General features: G+C 49.6%; 1 non-coding gene across 1 annotated transcript; it reads right to left on the minus strand.

Annotated features, from left to right (window-relative positions):
- Window positions 1–6,638: 6,638 nt before the first annotated feature.
- On the minus strand, window positions 6,639–6,700 carry LOC119473129. Its single transcript, XR_005202322.1, has one exon. It is a non-coding gene; the product is annotated as a U7 small nuclear RNA (small nuclear RNA).
- Between the last annotated feature and the right edge of the window lie 3,275 nt (window positions 6,701–9,975).

Below are 9,975 nucleotides of genomic sequence, written 5' to 3' on the forward strand. Positions count from 1 at the left end.
TATAGATGTCAGTTAGATCCAGTGACGAATGGTGCTGTTCCTTATGATAGCCTTACTGATTTTATGCCCACTAGATCTGTCAATTACTGATAGAGGAGTGTTGAAGTCTCTAGCTATTAATGTAGTAAAGAATTTTTTATAGCTCATATTTTCCTTACTGTTCTATCAGTTTTTGCTTCCTATGTTTTGATACTCTGTTGCTAGGTGCATTCATCTTAGGTATTATGTAAACCAAAAATAAACTTTGAAGGCCCCGCCTCCCTGCAGCCATCTGAATGGGCTCCCTCCTTGTCCAGGGCACTCTCGAATTTAAGCTCACTTGGAAGCTTCATCCGCATGATAAAACCGTGGTCTCCACAACCCCTTATCTCAACCAACACATTTCTTTCCACTGATAACAACTCTTTCAATCAATTGCCAATCAGAATATGTTTAAGTTACCTATGACCTGGAAGCCACCAACCCTTTGAGCTGTCCCACCGTTCCAGATAGAACCCGTGTAAATCTTACATGTATTGATTGATGTATTATGTCTCCCTAAAGTGTGTAAGAGCAAGCTGTACCCCAACCACCTCGGGCACATGCTGTCAGGAACGTCCTGAGGCTGTACCACCGACATGTCCTTAACCTTGGCAAGATAAGCTTTCTAAATTGCCTGAGATCTGTCTCAGATATTTCAGATTCACAATTATTATATCTTCTTGGATGGGCCCTTTTGTCACTATGTAAGGCCTTCTGTAGTCCTGATAATTTTTCTTGTTCTGATATTTGTTTTGTCTGAAAACTACTTTCTTTTGATTAATGTTAGCATGGTATATCTTCCTCCACCTTTTTATGTTGAATCTGTATCTTTATATTTAAATAGTTATTTTGTAGAAATACTCCTGGAAAGAGGTCCAAGAGAGGTTCTTGGATTCCATGCAAAAAAGAATTTGGGGCAAGTCCATAAAGTGAAAGCAAGTTTATTAAGAAATTAAAGAAATAAAAAATGACTATTCCATAGGCAGAGCAGCCCGAATGGCTGCTGGCTGTCTATCTTTATGGTTAATTTCTTGATTATATGATGAGCGGAAGGTAGATTGTTCATGAGTTTTCCTGGAAAGGGGTGGGCAATTCCCCAAACTGAGGCTTCCTCCCCATTTTAGACCATTTAGGGTAACTTCCTGACGTTGCCATGGCATTTGTAAACTGTCATGGCACATGTGGGAGTGACTTTTAGCATGCTAATGCATTATAATTAGCATATAATGGGCAGTGAGGAGGACCAGAGGTCAGCCTATTGGCCATTTTGGTTTTGGTGGGTTTTAGCCAGCTTCTTTACTGCAATATGTTTTACCAGCAAGATCTTTTTGACCTGTATCTTGTGCCAACCTCCTACAGAAGGGCTGGGCTCCTGGCTACCCCACCCTTAAGTCTGAAACCGCAGCCTTAAGTAAGAACAGCTGACTTATTTTTCTGCCCAAATGTTGACTTTGTGGCCTGCCCCGCCCCTATCCTGTGCCCATAAAAGACTTCAGCTGGCAGAGAACACAAGTGGCTGAGCAGCGCACAGAGAATCAACTGAGTGTCAGAGACTACGGCTAGACTTGGCTAACCTCAGACATTTGTGTGACCGGATTTTTCCTGGTTGTTGGGCAAGGACCAGGGTGCTGACAGGGCAGGGGCTGCCACCCTGACCCTCCACTGAGTTGTTTGGCACTTGGCCATCCCCAGATGGCAGAGCTGAAAGAGCGCTGGTTGTAACATACTTGGATGCTCCCACCAGAGAGGAGCGACTGTCAGTCCAGCGTTCGTTCACTCTGGTTCCCACACTCGCTTGCTTACATGCCCCCTTTTGTGAAGACTGGCCAGCAGTGGACTGAATGGAATGAGCCACTCCAGGTCCCACCTCGAAGTGAGTCTGGGGGACTATCCCGTCTCACTGTGACTTGGAATGCCCAACCTCCTGGAAATGCAGCCCAGTAGGTCTCAGCCTCATTTTACCCAGCCCCTGTTCAAGATGAAGTTGCTCAGACTTAATCTCCTCTGTCAGAAACATATAGTGGACTCTTGTGTTTTGTTTTTTTTTCCTTACTCTGATAGTTGATGTCCTCGATGTAATGACTCACGCCTGAAATCCCAGCACTTTGGGAGGCCGAGGTGGGCAGATCAGTTGAGGTCAGGAGTTTGAGACCAGCCTGGCCAATATGGTGAATCTCTGTCTCTATTAAAAATACAAAAACTGGCCGGGTGTGGTGGCAGGTGCCTGTAATCCCAGCTACTGGGAAGGCTGAGGCAGGAGAATTGCTTGAACCTGGGAGGTGGAGTTTTCGGTGAGCCAAGATCATGCCACTGCCCTCTGGCCTGGGTGACAGAGTGAGACTCTGTCTCAAAACAAAAAACAAAAAACAAAAAACAAACCAAGAAACAAAAGAAGCCGATGCCCTTGAAAGCCCACTCTCGAAAGGCTACGAGCAAAGGGAGTTCCTAGAAGGATTCTCTTTCCTGGCCTTGGCTCTGGGTTGGAAAGTGATTAAGTCATGAGGATTCTGCCCTTGAGAATGGGATTAGTGCCCTTTTAAAAGAGGTTGAGGGGAGCTGCCTTGTCCCTTCTGCCCCTGTGAGGACACAGCAAGAAGCACCATCTGTGGAGCAGAGAGCAAGTGTTCACCAGACACCAGATCTGCTGGTGCCTCGATCTTGGACTGCCCGGTCTCTGGAACTGTGAGAAACAAATTTATATTATTTATAAATTACCCCATATGAAGTATTTTGTTATAGTAGCCCAGACAAACTAAGACACCAATAAGCTGTAACCACAGCCTGCCATTATGTGGGGCCTGGGTTCTGATTTACACTAACCGATTGCTTCAGGAGCTTCCAAGCCAACATGAACATGAAACTCAGTCTCCTGTCTACGTGACATCTTCTTGTCATCTAGAAGACGTAAACACACATGGAGGGTCGGAAGCTCAGGCACACTTCTATAAGACGATCACAGATGAAGTCCCCTGGAATACGAGGGCTGTGCTTCATCACCACGGAGCACCAGGAAACCCTTCTGTGAGCAGGAGGCAGCAGGAACAGTGGCAGCATTTGACCTCGGAGCTAAATTCTGATAACTACAGTTGTTTGATGTAGACTCTAAATGAGTGCGTTTAAATCAAACACAATTAAAAATATAGCCACTAAACTTAAAAATACAGTAGATGGTTTATAAAGCAGATTAGGCACAGCTTAAGAGAGAATTAGCAACTGTGAAGTTAGATCTGCAGCACAAAGAGATTTTAAAAAAACCCGAGAAATATGGAAAATATGAAAGAGAGGTTTAAGAGACATGGAGGATAGGATAAGAAAGTCCAATCTAAGAATAATCAAAGAATAGAAGGAACAGGGGAGTGCTAATGTTAAAAAAGATAGAATCTGATAATTTGTCAGAAACGAAAGACAGGAACCCTCAGGACTAGAACCTACGATGTGCTCTCAGCAATGTGGGGAGTGTGTACGCAAAGTTTCTCTAAGTGTGAGAGGATGAAGAGCATAAACCACTGCAGAATACTTTCCCCTTTGGCAGACAAAAGACTTGATTATAATTGTAGTTTAGGAATAAAATGTCTCAGAATTTGCTATTTCCTGCTCTCTAGGAAGCTGAGCTTTGGATAGTGGCATCTTTGTTGTGTCCAGGAAGGGCTGATTTAATGCATATGGTGGCCAGTGTCTGTGATGGACAGGTCTTCTTCACTGTTGTGCCTTCTCCTTTCTGATTCCTCCTCCTCTTCCTCCACTCTTTCATGAGCATTTCTCTGACCAATCTGAGGATGTCGGTTATTCGTATATTTAGGGGGAGCTAGAAGAAGTAAGAGTCAGTAATCAGACAAGCACACTGCAGCCCTCCACTCAGGCTGATGAGACGGGGGTTCTGGGTCCACACAGATGGCTGCTGCAGCCCACCCTGCCAGAGTCCCCAACCTGCCCCAGCCATGCTGCCACTTCTGCTGGCCTTCATCAGTGAAAACCTAACACAAACAGCAGTTTCAGGTGGCAGCTCAGTGACATTATTTTCCACACCTTTGTTGAAACCAGTGAACAAAACAGCTTTGTAAATTCCTCAGCTTCTTCCTGTAATATTTTGTAAATTCCCCAGCCTCTTCCTGCAGGAGGGCAGTCCCAGGGCTGGGGTGTGAGAGTGTGGTGTTGGGGCTTCTTTCTTTCCTTTTTTTTTTTGAGACAGAGTCTTGCTGTGTCACCCAGGCTGGAGTGCAATGGCGTGATCTTGGCTCACTGCACCCTCCACCTCCTGGGGTTAAGCAATTCTCTGCCTCAGCCTCCTGAGTAGCTGGGATTGCAGGTGCCTGCCACCACACCCAGCTAATTTTTGTATTTTTGGTAGAGACTGGGTGTCACCATCTTGGCCAGGCTGGTCTTGAACTCCTGACCTCGTGATCCACCTGCCTCAGCCTCCCAAAGTGCTGGGAATACAGGTGTGAGCCACTGCGCCCGGCCGGCTCCTTTCTTTCCTGTTGAGCACTCAGGTCGTGGTGGATGACATGCTCCCAGCCAGTCTTCCTTGGACCAGGCCTTGAACATGAGCACAGGACTGGGGAGAGAACTCCAGTTCTAATGCGGAGTGAATGGGGAAGAGCTAAGATTCTCCCAGGAGACGCTGTCAGGTAACAGGCAGATGGTTCAGACTTCTCCATCTTAGCGCCTGTTCCCCTTTGCAGACCTTCACCAAACACTGGCTCTGCACAAGGAGTGTGTGGGGCCCTGGCACGCAGCAGCCCCAGCCCTGTTCTTGAGCTTATAAGCAGTCTAGGTTTGTGTTCTCCACAGCAGACTCTGAGACAGGGACTTGAGTGAAGTAAGTAATGTGGGAAGAACCCAGGGAGTCCTGGGAGGGGAGTGGGCAAGGACACAGAGTAGCTGTGACAGTGGTGGGATTTCCCGAGGCTCAGTCGCACCAGGACCACGGGCGTCTGTTCAGGGTGATTTCTCCTTGGGATTTTCTCAGTCGCACCAGGACCATGGGCGTCTGTTCAGGATGATTTCTCCTTGGGATTTTCTCAGTCACACCGGGACCGCGGTGTCTGTTCAGGGTGATTTCTCCTTGGGACTTTCCTACCACAGGATCACTGCACCACTTGGCAAGGATGCCAGGTATCCATCAGTGCCTGTCATCTGTCAAGAGTGGCTGCGGCTGCTGGAAACATCACCCTCTGCCCCCAGGACTTCAGCCCTAACTGGTGTACTCCTGGGTTTGGGGCATCCTCTGGTTGAGTGATAGGCGCAGCTGGCAGGGAGCTGTGGTGTGTGTGGGAACTGTCTAGAGGGGCCACGGGTGACCCGGCGAGCAGCCGGCAGCACTGTCAGGTACAGCTTTGGGGAAGGTGGACAGGTAAAGCGGTAAACCAGCAGGTGAGTGGACGGTTGCAATTGTGGCGGGTGCCTTGGAGGGAGCTGAGCACAGAAGGAGGAGCAAAAGACTTCCTGCCAATCGGGTCACGGCTGGTGCCTGCGTCCTCAGAGTCGGTAGGCCCCCAGCAAGCAGAGGCAGGAACCCACAGTCATGCTGCCCTGGGAGACTTGTTCTGACCTTTGCCTAGAGCCTCAGTGCTACCTGTGAGCTGGGATAGTGAACACATTCACTTCTAATTGAGCTGGTTAAAAGCACATTATAATTGGCCAGGTAGGTTTCTCAGTTTCCGAGAGATGACCTAGTGCTTGTTTAACTGGAAATGAAGCTCTGCAGCAGCTCCTGGGCTGCCCTTCAGTGGTCCCTGGCATGCCCACGTGTGCCCCTCGGTTGGCGTGGCCTGCGTCAACTCCCTCTTACCCTCTTGAGGGCCACACCTACTTTTGTCTGCCATAGGGGAGAGGAGGAGAGGCAGATCCTTCTGTGCCCTCTGCTCATGGCCTTTTCTGCTGTGGGGTTGGGGGACGGTCTTCGCTCAGGGGCTGGACGCTGTGTCCTCTCCTGAGCTTACCTTGGCCCTGGGTTCCTTTGTCTTACAGATGGAACTTAACAAGGAGAGGCTACGGAAGAGAATGGAATAGAGGAGAGAAAGTGAAGAGGCTGGAAAAGGAGGAAGAGAAAATGTTCTTTGTAATTAAAATACTACCTGGATTCTTACCCAGGATTTCCCTATTAGCTCAGGACCCAAAGGGAAGAGACCAGCCATGGGGCATGTGAGCCTCTGGGAATCTGCCTGAAGCTCATAACACCATCCACTGACAGCAGCTGGAGCAGCACAAGAGTCAGACCTCTCGAGGTCCCAAGCGCTGCAACACGGAGAACAGAACCAAGGTTAAGCCACAGACCAGGCTGTGACGGATGGCTGAGCACTGCTTGGCCCTGGCCCTACAGGTGCAATGTCGTGGGTCCTGTGTCCCACCTTGAATCTGTGTCCTGCCCTGGAATCTGGTGGTTCGTGGCTGCTTAGACTGGTCAGCAGGGCCAGTGCACACTAGTGCCCAGGGTACACTGCCCAGGGCCTATGCTTCTAATGCCCTTGAATATATTTTAAAGTCAGAAGGAAACATGAATATAGTAAAAAAGAATATACAATAATGAATCTAGACTGGATTATATTCACCTTTCTACCAACATAGGCACAGAATATCACTTTTTTCTTTTTTCTTTCTTTCTTTTTTTTTTTTAAAGGAGCTTTCCAGCAAAACCCAGAAACCCTGCTAGACAAATTCTAAAAGAGCTGTAACACTAAAATATCACTTTTAATACTTCAATGGAAGAAAAGACCCATGAAAGAAAATTGTCGAGTTTCCCCCAAAGTCATGCTATGACCTTGCTGATTGAGCGTGATGGACGTAATGCTCTGACTTCTGTGGGGGGCCCGCAAAGGCTGTGCAGCCTCCGTCTGGTTCTTGTGGGATGCTCTCAACTCCCCTGAGAGCCCACAAGACCTGTCAGCCTGGGCCATGTGAATGAGCCGCCTTGAGTGCCCAGCCCGGTTGAGCCCTCAGACAACTGCAGCCCCAGACAGCAACTGTGGGAGGGCTCTAAGTAAGAACGGCTAGCTGAGCTCTCCCCAAATTTCTGAGCCACAAAACTGTGACCAAAACAAAATGGTTTATTTTAAGTAGCTAAGTTTTGGAGTAATGTGTTACCTTAAAATAGTAACCAGAACATCCAGCCAAGAAAGGGACTCGGGGGCTGGTGTCCTCATGGGAGTGATGAGAGGATGGACAACCCTGATCCCAGCACCCTGCGTCGGTTTTATAGGATATACTGGATTGCTGACTCTCAAGAGCCCACTTGTTCACTGACGAGCCAGGCATGTGATACCGTAGCTTCTTCAGTCACTAGCAGGAGGGAGTTAGGAATTAGCATTGCCAGCATGGCAGGGGGAAGCCACTGAGGAATTTGCAGCAGGGAGCAATAGGCTGTGCTCAGGTAAGGATCACTGTGGCTGTGGAATAAAGATGGCAGTGGTGGGGCACGGGGAGTGGCATGGAGGAGGTAGGAAGAGACTCCAGAACCCTGGCCATACCACCCTGGACAGGATTCTTGAATGCAAACCACAGAAGTGTCATCCAGTCAATTTACACAGAAAATAACCTTGCTGAATTGCTTCGTTTCTCCCCCATATGCCCCCTCCCCAGACTGATAGATGGCTGGAGAGGAAGGGCAGAAATGTGCAACCCAGTCTTCTGGGAACAAGACCAAATCACAACACAGCACAGCAGTGAGCATGCCACAGCATGCAGGGTAGCCACGGGACACCCACCATTGCTGCTGCAGAAAACCCTGCCTCTCCCTTTGTCCCTGGGTCAAGGTCACAGAATGGCCAAGGAATGGGACAAGGATGCCTTTACTGGCTGTTTTTTGTAGAAGCCACCTCTTTAGGGTGCTCCAAAACTCATTTGTATACTTAGTAGTCCTAGACTAAAAACTAAGTTCCACTCTAGCAAGTGAGCAATTTGTCTGAGCCACGCTGTGGCAATGGGTAGTGTCACGGTCTGTTCTGTTCAGCTGTAACGGAATACCACGGATTACGTAATTCGTAAACACTAGACGTTTATTTGGCTGGTGGTTTGGAGCCCGGGAAGTTCAAGGTCAAGGGACCACATCAGGTGAGGGCCTTCTTGCTGCCGCATCACATGGTGGAAGGTGCCACATGGTGAGAGAGGAAGAGAGCAGAAGAGGGTGCAGGAAGGGGCCGAATTCATTCACCCACTAACCCACTCTCAAGATAACTAACCCACTCCCACAATGACAGCATTGATCCACTCCTCAGGGCAGAGCCCTCCTGGCCTAATCACTTCCTAAAGCCTCTACCTCTCAACTCCGTTGGATTCACGATTAAGTTGCAATGCATGAACTTCTGGCACGCAGTCAAATCAGAGCAGGCAAAGCAGAGAAGGAAGACCTCTCTTGAGAGGATTTGAAAAGGGATGCAAGGCAGCCAGTGGTCCAGAATCAGAGTCAGACCGTGAGCTCACACTGCTTGTATTCAAATCCTGTCTTTGCCACTGGAGAGTGAGTGACCTTAGGCAATTTCTGCAATTATTTGATCAGTTGAAATCTTCATTTCCTCATCTGGGTAGAGGATGATAATCTCTATGGGTAGATATTATCTACCCACAGAGCTGTGGTCAGGAGAAATGTGGCCATTGTGATAAGGTGTTTATAATAATAGTTGCCCACAGTAAGAAACCAAGAGGGCTCGGCCATTGTCATCACTTTCAGTCTTGGGAGGTGAGCCTGTGAGGACAGTGAGGGACTGAGGATGGCACTCAGGATTCTGCATGGGCCCTGAGGCGGAGGAAGAGGATACCCAGGGAGGTGCAGGCTGCAGGGGAGGCTGCTGAGTCCAGCTCTGGGTGTGCTGCATTTCAGCGCCCTGGGAGACTGGGGCAGGAGTCCATTGAGATCCATTGAGCCTGGGCTTTGGGAGCGGGGCATGGACGGGAGAAGATTCCAAAAGCCAGGGCAGGGAGATGGGGATTGCCACCTGAGGAGAAAGAAGGGCTCTGTACACTCGAAGCACCTGGGGGAAAGTGTGATGGAGACAGGAAGTGTCTGAGCGCAGGTCCCTAGAAGCAGAGCCAGGGACAGGGTCTGGGTGCCTGAGGGATAGTGAGACAAGGTCTCAGGAATGAGAAGCTGAGAGGGGAGGGGAACAAGCTGAGCAAGGAGCTGACTTGGTCTGATCCATGAGGGGAGAGGGGCTTGGAGCAGAAATGCCTCTGCAGAGCTGTCCTTTGAAACAAGAGGAGAGGTCTCCTATCATTCCTCTGTCAGTGGATGACACAGTGTGTGTCTGGAGGGCGGGGGGGCTCTGGATGAAGGGGCCTTTGTCAGCCCAGGGCACTTCTTCCTATTCGAGGTTCCCATACTCACAGCAGCTGGGAGAAGATGCGACAGTTCCGGAAAGGGGGTCTGGGTAGGCACAACAGCATTTAGACAGGAGGCAATACGGAATGCAATCATCGGCGAGTAACTAAAGCTCCTCCTGCTCGGACCTCTGGGAAGCAGAGTAGAAGGTGCCTCTAAGAGTCACTCTGCGCAGGAATGCGTGTGGAGAGGAGGGAGTGGAGGGGGACGCTCACACTGCAACTTCCGTCAGTGTTTGACCCCTTATTTCTCCACGTGTTAATTCTTGGCACCTTTGGCTGGTGTGCAGAGTGAGCTCTGAAGGTCAGAAAAAGTCCGCAGGTAAAGATGTGCGGGGGTGCGCACTGGAGGATGGGCAGATGTGCAGGCGGAGAGGTCAGGCCGGAGGTGGGCAGGAAGAAACAGCGTCTGCTACAACTTTTAACTGAAGACACAAAAGCATCCGAGATGGAGCGGCCAGAGCGGGGAGGAAAATCCGAGGCACGGAGCCGTGGGGCTCATTTTCGCAGACGCACTGGGAGATCCCTTTCGCCCTCTCCGACCATCCCACCCCGTTGTATCTGAGCACTTTATCCCGCCAGCCTGGGCAGCTGCGGCTCTGAGAAGCCCAGGAGGGGTGTTTGCTGAGCCTCCCACAGCCG

This window comes from Cebus imitator, unplaced genomic scaffold (assembly GCF_001604975.1).
Source record: "Cebus imitator isolate Cc_AM_T3 unplaced genomic scaffold, Cebus_imitator-1.0 Scaffold134, whole genome shotgun sequence".
In the NCBI taxonomy this organism is placed as follows: Eukaryota; Metazoa; Chordata; class Mammalia; order Primates; family Cebidae; genus Cebus; species Cebus imitator.